Below are 14,639 nucleotides of genomic sequence, written 5' to 3'. Positions count from 1 at the left end.
CGGGCCCCCAGGGACACATCCCAGACCCCCCCAGCAGCTCCAGGTGAGGCCCAGCCGCCCCAGGCCGCCGGGACAGAGCGGAAACCCATCTGGCCACAGTCTCTCCGTCAGCGGCTGGTTTTCTTCTTCGAGGGCCGGCGAGTCCTCCCCAGGGCTGCACCACGCTGTCTCCCCAGCTCCTAAGACATGGCTTAAGTCACAGACTGCAGATAACAGCCTGGAGCCGGGCAGGGGCAGGGGCCCCCACCCCACCCACCCGCCTGGCCGGGCCCTCTGCTGGGAGGGAGGGAAGGGGGGAGGGTCCCCCACAGCTCCTGCAGCCCCAAACCCCCCCCCCCCCCGCCCCTTCGTCGGGTAGGCTCCCTGCTGTCCGGCCTCCCTGCGTACCCCCTCCCCAGGAGCCCCCTTCCCCTGGCCCCCATGCCCCAGCAAGGGACCTAGGCCCAGGGATGCACACACAGCACTTCCTCTCATCCCCCACCCCCCAGGCCTTCTGGAAGGCAGCTCTGGGGCCCCCCTCCCACTTCCCGGCTTTCATGTGACCCTAAATTCTGCTAGTTTGTGCAAGGGGATGCGGGTGCAGGAGCATAACTGGGGAACCGCCAAACCCAGGGAGCCCGCTGAGCCAGACGTGATGGCCCCATGTCCCACCCTGGGAGTTTGGAGCCGGGTGAGGCGTGGGCGAGGTGCTGGGTGGTGAGCTGCCCGCCCCGGGCCCCCCGTTCCCGCCAGAGCCGAGGCTGTGCGCCTGACCCGGGGCCTCCCTCCCGGCACACAGGGCAGGGCAGGCAGGGCATGCACGTCCTCTTCTATCTTCAAACGGCTTTATTGAGACATAGCTCACATACCCTACCACCCACCCACTGCAAGTATGTCGTGAGGTGTCTGAGTACATTCGCAGAGCTGTGTCTCTATCACTGATCCATTTTAAAACATGTTTGTGTTGTCCAGAAAGCTGCCCTGCGCCCCACGGCCAGCCCTCCTCGCTCCCCCCACCCCTCCCCTGCCGGCCGCAGATCTGCTCTCCGTGTCTGCGGGCTTGCCTGTCCCAGGCATGTCACGCACATGGGGTCCTGCCCCGTGCCATCTCCGGGGGCCGGCGTGATGCCCCCCAGTGGGTCCATGTCGTCGCACACGTCAGGATGCCGTGTGTTAGGCCCAGTGATGTTCCGTGGTGGGTTCCAAGTCGGCTCATCTCTTCTCAGTGGCAGACACTGGGGTTGTTTCGGTGCACACGTGTCTGCGTTGCCCCCCGGGGAGGACTGGGTGCTTCCCCTGGAGTGTTTCATGCCAGCGGGGCTGCCCGCCCCCTGGGGAAAGCCAGTTCTCTCCCTAAGGAGGCCGCACAGAGATGAGCCGTGCCCTCTGCCGTCCCCACCACCGAGGCCTGGACCAGGCGAACACCAGGGTGGGGTTGGACAGAGCGGGGGCATGAGGGTTGGGAGCTTCCAGTCCCCCGAGGCTGGTGCAGGGAGGGGTCTCAGCCCCCCGGGGACCCCAGCCCCTGTGCTGCTCCTTCCCTGAAGGCTGCACCTGGGGCCCCCTCCCCTCACACGCCACCCCGCCTGCACACTCGGGAATCCTTATTTGCCCAGGTGTGGGGCCCATAGAGTGTGGGCTGCTCCCCACACGTCCGGGGGCCCTGGGCCGAGCCCTGGTCGCCCTGCGTGCAGGTGCCTGTCCTATCTTTGCAATTGACTCGAAGTCCCTTCAGGGCAAAGCAGGAGCCCTCCTCTCCCGACGCCTGCCTTGCAAGCTGCCCCGGGCCTCCCACCAAAGCTGCACTGCAGGGAGGCCCCTCTTGCTGCCCTCACTGGCCCCAGGCTCCGTGGCTTTCAGGGCCAACGAAGGGGCCAGGCCTCATCCCCCCAGGTCTGCCCACAGGAGCGGCACCCACTGCCAAGGCCCCACTGCCTGCCCGCGGGAACCCTAGCTCTGCTCTCTCCCCGCCTGGCCCTGGGAGACCAGTTCGGCATCTGCGTTTACTCCTTCCCGACTGAGGTCATCCCAGCACCAATCCCCCAAATCACTTCATTATTTCTTGGTAAATAGGGCTTTTCCTAGTCAGAATCATCAGCATTCTTGTGTTGCCTCCACATCTGGCTTTGATTGGCCTCGGCCGCCTCGGATGGATGCTGGAGCCCTGACGTGATGGCGAGGGAGGAGAGGCCGGCTTGCTTCCCTTCCCGCTCAAGGCCGGGCCGGGGGAGGGGCGGGCGGGGGAGGGAGACCCCAGCTCCCCCCCCCCCCCCCATGCAGGTCTCTGCTCCCTGCCTGGGCCAGTTCTGCCTCCCTTGGCCGGGACCTCAGCCCTCCCTGCACAGAGCCCCTGCCACAGGCCCTCCTTGGTGTCCCCCACACCCCAGGGCACGGCGAGCGTTTCGTCCTCCCCTCACCACACACACCGGGTCTCTGCAACCCCCCCCTCCTTGAGGCACATGACAGACAAGAGCCCCAAAGCACCCCCACCCCGCAGCTTTTCTGCATGGGATTCAGAGGCTGTCCAGCAATGACGATGCCCCGCCTGCCTGGCCCCCCAAGGACAGGAGTCTGCAGGTCAGAGGTGAGGCACGCTGCCCTCACTCCTTAGGGCAGCATGAGGCTACGAGATGGTTGCCGGCTGCTTCCACCAGGGATGTCCCCAACTCATGAGTGTGACCCCCTCCATGCGGGCATCAAAACCCTGCACAGCTGTCCTGGTCCCCAAGAGCGTCCCTGAGAGCATCCCAGGCAGCCTTGGCCCTGTGACGTTCCCCATGGTGTTGGGGCAGCCTGAGGACGGCCCCTTGAGCTGCTGACCTGCTGGCTGAGTGGTGACAGGCCTGGGGCTGCGGCGCAGAGGGAGCCGGACAGCCCCTGCCCGGGGGTGTGCGTCCAAGGCCCGTCCACTGCCCGCCAGGAGGGGAAGCTCAGAGATCCTCCACAGGGAGCTGGGGAGACCAGGGAGCGGAGGGCTCAGTGCCCCCAGGTGGGTGTTCGCAGGCCCAGCCCCCACCCACGCAGAGGCAGGCTTTTGCCGCTGCCGCGCGGGGGAGGTGCCTCCCAGAAGCCCTTGCGGCGGGCCTAGGGCAGGGGTGGGCGCCCCCTTAAACAGAACAACGTGCTGGCCTTCCATACCTTCACTTTACGAAGTGTCGGGAATTCCGACGGCCCAAACAGCTGGATTGTCCTCACCAGGTTCTCCCTAGGACTCCACCGGCGGCCAGGGCCCTAAATAATTCTTATAAAAACCATGTCAGCCCCAAACTGTGTGATATCTGATTTGTAGCACTAATAAAACCCCACGTCTGCTGCCAGAGGGGGGGGCCGCGCGAGCCCAGCGCTGGAGAGGCCTTGTTTCCCGCCGGTCCATGCATGCATATGTGTGCACACGTGTGTGTGCGCGCGTGCACGCACGCCTATGTGAGCGCATAAGTGAGCACTGGGAGCCCGGGGGAGGGGTGGCCCCAGGAGCGGGGCTCCAGCAGCTCTGGAGGCTCCCGCCTCGCTCCCTGGCCCCCCTGAGCCCCAGGGCGTGCCCTCCGCCCTGCACCCCCACTGCCTGCCTCGGTCACCAAAGCTACGACTGGTTGGCTGAACATCCTCAGGACAGGGGCTGGTGGAGGGGGCAGCCCCAGCCACACGCAGAGGCCGACCTGCCCCAAGAGGCCAAGCTGGAAGGGGCAGGTGCAGGCCCTCAGAGTTGGGGCTGCATCTTGGGCTCCTCTCAACGTGGCGCTAGCCCTGAATGAGGGGCCACCCCACAGCGCCGCCCCACAGCAGCAGGCCTGGGAGGTCACAGGTGACCACCAAGAATGGCCTCCTGACCCGTGAGTGGAATGAGAGCCTGGAGGCACCCAGCTCGGAGCCATCAGTAGGGGAGTCTAGATGATAAGCCAACCAGGGCACAGAGGGGGCACCTGTGATGGCTCGTCAACAGGGTGGCCCTTAAAGGCCAGATCAAAGGCCCCACCGAAACGCATGCTGGCTGGTTAGGAAGGCCAGCCAGGGTAGTGGCCAGGGTCTGCTGTGAAGGCACCCACCCTTGCTGGAACCTCAGCTGCCCATGGGACCTGGGTTGTGGTGGCCAGGATGGCAGGGCCACCAGCAGGATTCCCTCCTCTGTGTCCCCCCAAGGCTGCCCTGCTCTCTAAGGCCCCAGCACTGACTGATGGCAGGCAACGAGGCCTCTGGACATGTAGGGCCATCCCAGCATTCAGGGAGCCATGCAGGGCTGCCCAAGGGCCCCGAGTGGCAGGCAGACAGTGGCATTGCTCCCCAGGCAGGGGCCTCCAGCTGCTCTGGGCGCATGGACAGCATGTTGGGGTACAGAGCAAGCGTAGAGCCTTGCAGACGGGGGCCGGGTTCCCAGTCTCCCCTCGAGCCTGTGAGGCCCTCGGCTGCGGTCTCATCTTTGTGCGAAAGGTGGGAATGTTCTTGCCGTCCAGGGAGGAGCCAGGGGGCCCTGCTCCCAGGAACCCCGACCCCTGGTGTCAGGCCCCCTCCCCACCCAGGCGTGCCAGCCTGCTCCGTCCCCATGGCTGCCTGTCACTGTGTCCCGCCCACCCGATGGCTTGCCACATCCGTGTCCCTGCAGGGCGTGGCGCCGGGTTGGGGATGAGCTCCCTCACATGGCCACGGTGTGGCAGGGCTCACAAGGCGGGGGCTTACTGGAGTCCTTGACAAGCGGTCATGTGGTGGGAAGGCTCACGGGGTGTCTGACCCCAGATGAGATTGTCCAGACCCCAAGGCGGTGCCAGAAGTGGGCGCCACACCCCCTGGAGCGGACCCGTAGTCCCTGCCCCATGGGCCCCCGATCACGCCACGTCCATGGAGATGCCATTGGGTCTGCTGGCCCCTGACCCTGGGGTGACAGTGGCGAGGTCAGGAGGAGAGGTTGACCCGCCCTGTCCCAGAGCTGCCTGTGGTTCTGGAGTGAGCCGGTTGAGGGAGGAATTTCAGCGATTCGATGCTCCCAGGGCATCAGAGTCTGGCTCAGGCCTTGAGCAATCACGCCTGTACCGAGGGGTCCCCGCGCCCCAGCCCCCAGTGCTGTCTCCTGCTGCGTGGCCAGGCCCTGGCCTCTGTCTCCCTGCTTCCTCCCTAGCTCCTGGGTCCCGTCCAGATGCCCTGTCTGGTTCCAGGAGGTCCACCGACGACAGGGGCTTCATGCCACTGCTGGGTTTTTCCCATTTAAGGAAACAAGCCCGTGGTTACCTGATTCCTTCCTGCCCCCGCCCCCCTGCCCCGGCCCCAGAGTGGGCACGTCCCTTGCCTGGACTGGTGAATGGCTCCCTTCCACCCTCGGGTGCTCCTGGGGCCTCCAGTGAGAGGTGTGTGAGGGAGGGGGTAGCTGGCCATCTTACCCCGCAGGCTGGTCCCTGAGGGGCTTTGGAAAAGGGCCCCGGCCCCCTCCCCCCACTGCTGAGTGTCTCATGGGCACATCTACCCAGAACTCCAGCACTGAGGTTGTCCTGGTACCAGGACCTGGGCACCCACCCACCCAGGTCTACTTGGCGCCGGGGGCCACCTGGCGCGTGACCGTGCTGAGCCCGTCCCTGTGTCCCCAGGACAGGGCAGCACTAGTTCTAGAAGATGCCTCTCCTAAAAATAAAAACCAGGCCAGAGGCCTTGTGGGGCTGGTCCTGCAGGAGGCCCGGGGGGATTAGTTAGCAGCTGCTGGTCCCATCCTGCCTGTCCTCACCTCCCAGAACATCCCCTGCCTGCCCCGGACCCCGCCTCACCCCGGCTAAATCTGCCTTGGCCCCTCGGCCGGGATGGAATGGGAAAGCTGCTCTGAGCCTCCTGTGGGGCTTAGGGGGTAAGCGGAGCCGACAGCTGCCCGAGGACAGTGATGAGGGGCTCCAGGAATGCCCTTTATCTGGAAATATCGTGTTGCCCGCCTGGATGCCGGGAAGCCCGCGTGCCGGCCCTCCCTGACTCCTGCTAAGACGGGAACAGCCTGGGGAGGCGGGGTGCAGCTGTCCCCGTCGGTCAACGCGGGCTTGCCAAAGTAGCCTTTCTGAGCCCCCTGACCTCGCCTTTCCCAGGGGCTGCTGACCGGGACCCTGCAGACCCCCGGGGCCCCCAGGAGCAGGGGGTGGGTGGAAGGGGTCGCTCTGCTGGCAGCAGGACCCTGGCGGCCCGCAGCCCCAGGCCCGGCTCCTGACACAGGCTCCTTCTCCGGCCCCGGGGTCCCCCCCATGGACTGGGGTGCCGAGTGTGGGTCCCAGGGAGGAGCCGACAGTGGATCTCACCCCCTCCCCGCCCCCGGGAGAGGGGTCAGACACCGCGGCACGGCCTAGGGAGTGAGGGGTGCCGTGCGGGGCGGCCGGGGTGCGGGGCAGGAAGAGCGCCCGCCACCGCCAAGGGTCTGCTCGCACGGACCAGATAGAAACGCAGGAAATGCAGGAAACCTCTCGTACCAGGAAGCGGGGGCCCGAGGAAAGGAACACAGAGGGCAGGGCGGCGGTGCGGCCGCAGGCTCCGGGCCGGGCTGGGGGGAGCAGGCGCCGGCCCGGCGCGCTCGGCCTGGCATGCCGGGCCACATGCTTGCCCACGGGGCTCATGGAACATTCTTGCTGGGGGCCGGGGGCCGGGGGCCAAGGTGTGAGAGGCCCCGGAGGGCGCCGGGCGCTATAACGGGCGGCATGGCACACTTAGTCACCTCTGAGGTATGGCTCCTGGGCCGCACCCCGTGTCATCTCCACGGCAACGCCGGGAGGGGCCGGCAAACAGCCCACAACAGAGTGGCCCCCTGACTCCTGGTCGTCCCCTCAAGGGGGTGGGACCGCCTTGGAGACACCGCCAAGTTTGGGAGAAGCTCACAGGCTGGCTTCGCTCCAGCCGTGGCCTGGGACGTGTGTGCCCCTGTCCTGTCCCTGCCCAGCTGGCCCCCAAGCCAGAACACCCTGCAAGGGCCTGTGCCTCGGGGGACATGGGCGGGTGGGCGTTGGGGTGAGGTGGCCGGGTACCCCCTGGGTCCAGGGTCCCCAGGATGTTGGAGTGTGTCAGGAATGGGGCTCGGGCCACTGGAAACGCAAGTTCTGGGGGCCCTCAGACCATCAGCTCACAGGACACATGGCCCCCAGTCCAGATGTCCCCTCCACTAAGGAGGGGGGACACGATGACCCTGCCCTAGCCCCCTCATACCTAAGGATGTTAGGGTCCTGCAGAGACCTGCACAGCAGATGTTAGGACCCTGCAGAGCGGGGCTGGGGAGGGTCACTAGGACACTGCCCCAAGGGCAGCTGCCTGACGGGGGCAGTAGTGTCACACGGTGAAAGAGGACAGTCCACTGGCATCCTGCAGCCTGGGGGGCCCCTGCCCCCACGCCAGGCCAATTCCTTAAAGGTCACTTCAAACCACTCCCTCCCTCGGAATGCGGCTCCAGCACTTAGGGTCTGGCACCCATGCACCCAGGGGGCTCCCAGCTTCTAGGGTTACCGATGGCCCAGTCTGTGTGGTGACGCTGGTCAGGGGAGGCGGGGGGCTGGGGTCTGGGTGTCCTCTGAGGGCTGAGGTGGAGGCTTTGTTCCCGGTGGGGGTGGTCGGGGACCACCTAGAATCGTCCCAACTGCCTCTCTGGGAAAAGCAGGCAAGTGCACATGGGGGCGCTGGGTTCACCTCCGCCCCCAACCCCTGCGGCTGGCCGGGGCTGGGGGGCGGGGAGCGGGGCGGGCGCAGAGCAAGGCACTTCAGAATACCCAACACCCTTGCCTGGGCTTGGCCGGGGGGCTGATAGCTGATACGGAACCAGCGCCAGGGTCTGGGGCGGGAGACAGTGTCCCCCAAGGACATGGGCCTGGAAGCACAAATGTGCCTGCATCATCTTCCCCAAGGGCGGCGCTGCTGACCAGGACGGAGAGGGACACTGCTCAGAGAGGTCGTGTGTGGCCATGGCCAAGCTGTCCTTCCCGGATCAGCTGTCGGCAACCTGAGCCATCCGGGAGCCTCAAGGCCTAAATTAGGGTCTGAGGGAGAAGCCGCGGGCGTCACGGGGACACCTGAGCCTCCTCGGCAACAGAAATGTCTGGTCCCCACGCCGGGGAGGCCAGTCCACCCCAAGGACGGACGGGAGACTGACATTTTCCGGAAGTTGGAGGCGGTGGTGCCTGCGGTGGGGGTGCCCCTGCTGGAGCTCCCCCAGCCCCCGGCATGTCTGACCCTGCAGAGCCCCAGCCCCCTGCCCGCCCCTGCCAGTGGCCGCTCTCTGGGTTACAGGGATCCGGTTCGCTGCTCCTCACGGGGCTGTGTCTTATCTCTGGGAAAAAGATTATGGGTTTCTGACATTAAATTTTCATGCTGAAGTTTTCAGCATGTAGTTTGAAAAGTTTTTTTTTTTTTTTTTTTTTTTCCAAGGAACACCTGGAATGGGAGGGACAAGAAGGTTGCTCACACGGGGCTGAACCCAAGGGCAGGAGGGCATGCTGTGTGGCCGGCACCCCTCCCCACCGTGCTTATGCCTCCCCTCCCCAGACACCAGGCACTGGTCCGGCCACAACAGCTCCTGGGGCGGCCCTGACCCCTGGACCGCATGGCGGGTGCCGACGCTGGCACAGGGTCACCCTGTGTCTGGTGCTCTGCCGTCCACTATCCTCTGTCCCGTGTGTGTAGCTGGCTCCAGGCCGCCCTGCTCACATCTGCTGGAGTGAGGTCGGCCCCTGCCCCAGGAGGGGTGAGCCTCAGGCTGGGGGCGCTGCTGGGGACCCCAGGTGGTCCCGGGCCCCGCGGGGCGGCCGTCCGTCCGTCTTTCCGGGGGAAGCAGTAATCTAAGTGGCCTGGCTGCTCCCGCTCCTGCCTCTGGGTAATTGAAGGAGCCCGCTTGGAAAATCCAGCGTCGAGCTCGACTGTTGGGTCATTTTGATTTGGGGATTTCCAACCATTGGGGCCACGAGAGGTCACCCCGCTGACCCCGGCCTGCCTCATTATGTCACAGCCAGATTGCTGTGACACGTGATGGAATCCAGAAGCCCCCGAGCATGGGCAGGCGGTGGGCCGGAGGTGGGGGTGGGGCGGCCAATGGGGTGGAGGGGAGCTCTGCACCACCGGCTCGGCTCACCCCCGTCCCACCCACACTCTGTCCAAGTTGACCCCCAGCCCCCTCTGCCCCAGCACAGCAGCCTAGGACCTGACACCCCAAAGCCGGTCGGGCTCAGAGTCCTACCCACCCTGCTCGTCAACGTCAGCCAGGCCCATGCGACCTTGCCTATGCTGGACGCTGCCCCCACCTCCTCTCTCTACCCCCCAAGACATTGTAGCCACTCCTGCTCTACTTCCCACCACCTACAGGGCACAGCCTCCCACCCCAGTGCCAGTCCACTCCGCAGCCCAGGGAGTCTGGGGCGTCTCTGTGGCCCCTCTCTGTCCATCCCTGTCCTGGCAGGAAGGACAGGGTTCCTGACACTGCCGGGCCCTGGCCTGCCCCACCCCTGTGTCCTACATCCTTCCCCACAGCCCGGTCCCTCTAGGGTCCTTCCTTCTGCTTCCCATTGCACTTTCCTTGGGGGCTTTCAGGCTCAGGTCCAAGCCCCTGACCCCGTGACCTCTCCAGGCCCGTACGAGGTCTGGTTCTCTGCCACACACCACATTTCAGGATGACCGGGCCTGCCTCTGGCCAGTGGCCCTTCCCACGCCCTCCTCCTTTCCTTTCTCAGGACCCCCAATAGATCCCTGGGCTTAGCCCCGTGGCATTCCCCTCACGTCATGGTGTGGCCCACTCACTTGCCCAGGACCCCCAGAGAGTGACTGGCTGGAGCCGGAGACAGGAACTGGGGCCACCCTGAGCTCTCCCTGCTGCCCTTTAAGCCCCCCCTTAAGCCCCAGCTCTCCCGGCCCCCAGAGACCCCTTCCCACAGCCCGGGGCCCCTGAGGACGGGCCAGCGAGGCCCTGGTTGTCACCTGGTTGACACCTGGTGGGAGCTAGTTAGCCCTAGGTCAGGTGGGGTCCCTGAGGGAAGCAGAGGGAATGGGGTGGGGGGCAGGGGTGCCCAGCAGGGTCGGCGGCTCCCTCGGCTTGCCTCCTCATCCTGGTCCCAAGGGAGAGGCACACACACCATTGTCCGGGGTTTTAGAGGAGGCGATGGGGGGACCCGGATGGGGATACCTGGCAAAGGTGGGCTTTCAACCCTCTCCTCGGGAGCGGCCAACAGCCCAGCCCGAGCCTTCCGGCAAGCCCGGCCCCAGACATAGAGCTGGTGGATCTGGTGGCCCCGGTGCCCTGGAAATGTAATGCCCCTGTGGGCAGCAAGCTCCTTCCTGTCCCCTCCGAGCCTGGCTTCTGGGCTCAGCGGGTCAGCACTTTCTACAAAGTCCACACGCAGCACACAGAGCCCGGCTAGGCAGTACGTGGCACGCCTCCGGGGGAGCAAGCCGCCAGGACCCGCCGCATGCCAGGGGCACGACCATTTCCCTGGTGCACACTCCCCGCCATGCTGCCCGCCCTCCTTGAGACCCCTGCGCCTGGATCTCCTCCCTCTGCCCGCCTTCCTGTCTCCTCCTGATGTCCCCAGTTCCCAGCGGGGAGCGCGGCGGCCAAGGCACCCTGCCCTCCCCACCCGGCCGCCCTTGCTTCCTCCTTCAGCCAGCTACACTCCCGCTGCAGACAGAGGTGAAAGAGCCCCCGGAGGAGGGCGTCCCAGACCTGCTTGGAACCTGGTAGATGGCCACGGCCCCACGAGACTGGATCCGGACTATGGCAGCACATCCCTTGGGATGGAAAACCCTGTCCAAGTAAGGTCTTGGCCATCTTGGCCTGGTAGTTGGGTTCTTTCTGGATCCTGGGCTCCTCACATTTCCATGAGCCCCAAATCCAGTCCCACAGGGGTCCCTTGAGGACTGGGATGAGGCTCCGGTGGGGGATCCCACGGTGACTCAGGGAGGGGACAGCCATGCACATTTGCCCAGGGCTGCAACATGGTGGACTCCAGGCCAGAGCCGTGTGTGGTTCCCGTAGCAACCGGCACTCAGCTGCTCCGAGTCCAACCAGGAAGCTTAGGACCTGATGGGGCAGCCACTTCCTTGCCCCGGCCAGACATGGCCCTGCCTGGCTCTGAGGGAGAGCCCTCCCCCAGGCCCAGGGCAGGCTCTGGCTGCCTCTGGGTGCAAACCTTCCTGCACCTCTTCCTGCAGAGAAACAGCCTGCTCTCCTGGTCCCCTGGCCCACCCACCCACCTACCTGCGCGCCAACCCCACACTGGGACCTCCTCTTTGGGTGGTCAGCAACATCTCGAGACCAACATCTGCACAGCCCAACGTTCATCTGAGCCTGGTCTCACCTGCCACCCCCCGGCCATGGTGGGAGACGGGCCCAGCCGCGAGACGCAAGGTTCCAAGAGCAGAGAACATAGGACAGAGAGAAGGCTGTCGGTCAGATGAGGCGGGCAGGGCAGGTGGGAGCACTTGGGGAAGGATGGAGGGTCTTCGTGGGGACAATGTGTGCATTTAGAAAAAGAGGAAGGGTACTGGGGATGAGCCAGGTGGATGGACGATTGGTCCTGGGGAAGGGGCTCCATCAGCAGAGTGTCCTCCTGGCCAGGTGCTGGGACCATGGACTCGGGGAGTCCTGATGGCGGCTCCTTGGGGGAGAGGGAGCTATGGAGGCTGGACATGGGACTGCAGAGAGATGGAGCAGCATCCATTTGGCCAAAGAGCAGTGTCTTTCTTTCCAAGGGAGGCAAGACGGACCACCATTTTGTGACGCCGGTGTGTGCTGTGGGCACTCTCAGCCTCCCGGTGGCCCGGAGCAGGCCTGGGCTGGGCCGTGGGCAGGTGGGCAGACAGGCATTCCCTCCGGGAGCAGACGCAGCATTTGAACACAGAAATGTATTTCGGAGTTTGGTGGGGTAGGCGGGTGAGCGGAGTGCAGGGTGTATGCAGGGCTGCTGGTCCCCACCAAGAGGCTGGGGCGTCTTTGGGCCACATGGGGAGCAGAGAGGAGATGGGGTCTGCTGAGATGGTTGTGTCCAGGACTGGCTGCATGCCCTCCTCCCCTGGGCTGGGGGCAGGGCCCTGGGGACTGGGGTCCAGGGCAGGTGCTCTGCTCATGGCCCGAAGTGGGGGCCCTGGTGGAGGGCACCTCGGCACATTAGGCCCAGAGGAAGCCCAGCCTGGCTAAGTGGCGTGGAGTAACTCAATCAGAAGAAATATGGAGGAACCTTCTAGAAAACCCGAGCCACTCAACTCATCCCTCTCCATCCCCAGGACCCTCCATTTGATGAGTGGTGCCCAGTACTCCCCTTGGGGTGAGGAAGGCAGGACCCCATCCAGGCCAGTTTGGACCTCACCTCACTGGTCTCTGTCCTCTCTGGGCCTCTGTCCTCTTACATGAGGGTACAGCAGCTCTATCCCCATCCCCTGGGTTGGAGCTGGGTGGCATCTGGAGGGAGTCTCAGAACAATGCATCGTTGAGCTCAAGACCAGGGTGGGGGTGGGTGGGACACCGTGGAGTGGTGTGGATCAGGGTCCTGGTTACTCCCAGCCCAATGGGGTTGGGGGCTGGGAATCAGGACGAGGGGCACAGGGGCTCTCTCCTGATGAGGTCTGCTTTTCCCAAAACTAGTGCTGCGAGTGGGACCCACGGCAGCAACTTACTCATCCCGGGGAACAGGGGCTGGCGTGTTTGTCTGCGAGGAGGGCACCCTTCCGGGACCCAAGGATTCTCCAGCGGGGATGGGGGGGCTCTGCTCTCCATCTCCTAGGAAGCCAGCATGGGAGGAAACAGGCCAGAACTAGGTGGGACTGGGGACACTTGCTGCTTCCGGTGGGAGATGAGTTCCTCCCCAGGCTGGGGCAGGGTTCTGGGGGGTTCCAGGGGGTTCCAAGGGGCTCCAGAGCCTGCAGGGGCTGGAGGGAAGGGCAGCCATCTCCGGGGGGCATCTGAGTACCCTGCAGCCCAGAGCTGGAGTTGGGGGGACTCTCCTCCGGTGATGGCGGCCAAATGGAGGCCTCACCTTTCTCTAGGACACGTGCCCCAGCCAGACCTAGTGGGCTGCTCGAGCACACGGTGGGCCCTCACCTGGCCCTCCTACGCCCCAGCAGGACCCTGAGGCCCTTCCAGGACTCACTCCAGCCTAGACGTGCGGGGACTGACCTGTCCTGAGCTGGACGGCCAAGACGCGGCGGCGGTGGCCGTGCTGGGCTCCGGCCCAGGGTGGTCTCCGGGTTGGTTGGTGCTGGGAGTGTGAGGGAGAGGGTTGCTTTGGTGGCTTGGCCGAGGGGACGGCAAAGATGTCCTCCATGCTGGCCCGTGCTCCTCCTTCCCCACAGACATGGCCGCATGCCGGTCTCCATCAGTCCATCCTTGACCATCTCCCCAAGACTCGAAGACCCACAGTGGCCGCTCCCACACCGGCCGGCTGGGAAAAGGCCCACGGTGGAGGGTGCACGCCGGGGCAGCCAGGGATTGGTCACTGCCTGAATGTCCCCGGACGGATGCCCGTGTGCCCTTGGGCAGCCTTCCCCCCGGACAGGCTGTCCAGGCCGGGGAAACCCTAAGCCAAAGGGATTAAGAAGAAAGGACAGAATCGGCCGTTCCTTTGGCCGTGCTCATTTGTGCCTCATTTAGTGTATATTTGTTCAGTGGGTAAAAACACGGAGGTGATGACGCCAAGGTCGGGATGTGCTCCCATCACTCAGGTCAGCCGCACGGAGGCCCGCCCCGCCCGCCCGCCTGCCCTGCCAGCCTGCCTCTCCCCAGCAGCCATCTTGCACATTCCTGTGGTCAGCCGGGAGGGCCACGGGATCCTTCCCCAGCTCTGGGGTGACCGGATGGGGATGCGAGTGCAACCCTCTGCTCAGGCGCTGGAACCGGCCCGGGGCCCCTGACCCAAGTCCTGAGCATCCTCCCTGCAGGCCCCTGTCCCAGATGGAGCTGGAACCTCCAGCCTCGCTAGTCTCTGAGCTAGGGGTCCAACCCTGGATGGCCACCTCTTCCTTCATGGGCCTGGCCAGCCCCTGCGAGCTGAGGGTGTTTGCTGATAGGCACCTTGTGGGGGTCCCTGGGGGCCCCAGGGCTCCTGTGGCTGCAGACCTGGGATCCCAGGCACCTTGGAGATGCCAGGCCATGGTTGACTTCCGCTCAACAGCCTCCTGACCCCATTGTGTGCTAGAGGCTTCCTGGGGTGGGGGCACACAGGGAAGAGCCTGGAGGGTCCTTCTCAGGATGGGGCTGGTGGGAAAGATGCTCTAGTCTCTCCCACCTGTCAGCAATGGGATGTTGATGGTGGCCTTGACCGCAAAACCCCAGGTCACTGCGGCAAAGGCCAGAGGGACCCCATGGTGTCAGGAAAGGACTAGGATCCAGCCCCAACCCCCACCCTTCCAGCCTATTCTCCTCTAGGGCAAAGATTTCCATGAACCCCTTCGGGCCCCGAGGGGAGCCCGGCTGAGCTCCACTCTGGCGAAGGTCCCAACACGCTGGCCCAGAGGGGGGGCAGGCAGCCCTTCATCCCCTACACCGTACTCAGACCCCAGCACTCAAGGATAATGAGGCCCAGGTGCCCTGCACTAGCCTCGACCCTCGCAGGCTGCGGGGCCCCCTCCCACCCAGGAGCAGCTAATGACAACCAGAGGCTGGAAGGTGAACCCCCCTTTGCTGTCAGGGCTGCTCAGCCAGCCCTCTGGTCGGCAGGTAGGCAGCAGGGCCGGAGGCTCGACCAGTG

General features: G+C 65.2%; 2 long non-coding RNA genes across 10 annotated transcripts; one reads left to right on the top strand and one right to left on the bottom strand.

The window, feature by feature from the left end:
- Nucleotides 1-807: 807 nt before the first annotated feature.
- On the bottom strand, nucleotides 808-11,115 carry LOC140612626 (uncharacterized). The gene is made up of 2 exons (XR_012013774.1): nucleotides 3,118-11,115; nucleotides 808-2,930 (listed from the first exon to the last, which is right to left on the bottom strand). It is a non-coding gene; the product is annotated as an uncharacterized lncRNA (long non-coding RNA).
- Nucleotides 8,969-13,527, top strand: LOC140612625 (uncharacterized). Of its 9 annotated transcripts, none has more exons than XR_012013768.1 (6): nucleotides 8,969-10,710; nucleotides 11,110-11,369; nucleotides 11,650-11,748; nucleotides 12,181-12,711; nucleotides 13,018-13,140; nucleotides 13,246-13,527. It is a non-coding gene; the product is annotated as an uncharacterized lncRNA (long non-coding RNA). The 9 variants fall into 9 exon arrangements; XR_012013766.1 differs by having other exon boundaries at nucleotides 12,940-13,140; XR_012013769.1 differs by having other exon boundaries at nucleotides 12,940-13,144.
- The last annotated feature ends 1,112 nt before the right edge of the window (nucleotides 13,528-14,639 follow it).

The sequence above is a fragment of the Canis lupus genome, chromosome 21 (genome assembly GCF_048164855.1).
Source record: "Canis lupus baileyi chromosome 21, mCanLup2.hap1, whole genome shotgun sequence".
NCBI lineage: Eukaryota > Metazoa > Chordata > Mammalia > Carnivora > Canidae > Canis > Canis lupus.
The sequence above is the reverse complement of the archived record's forward strand: the minus strand, read 5'-3'. Positions and strand labels throughout refer to the sequence as shown.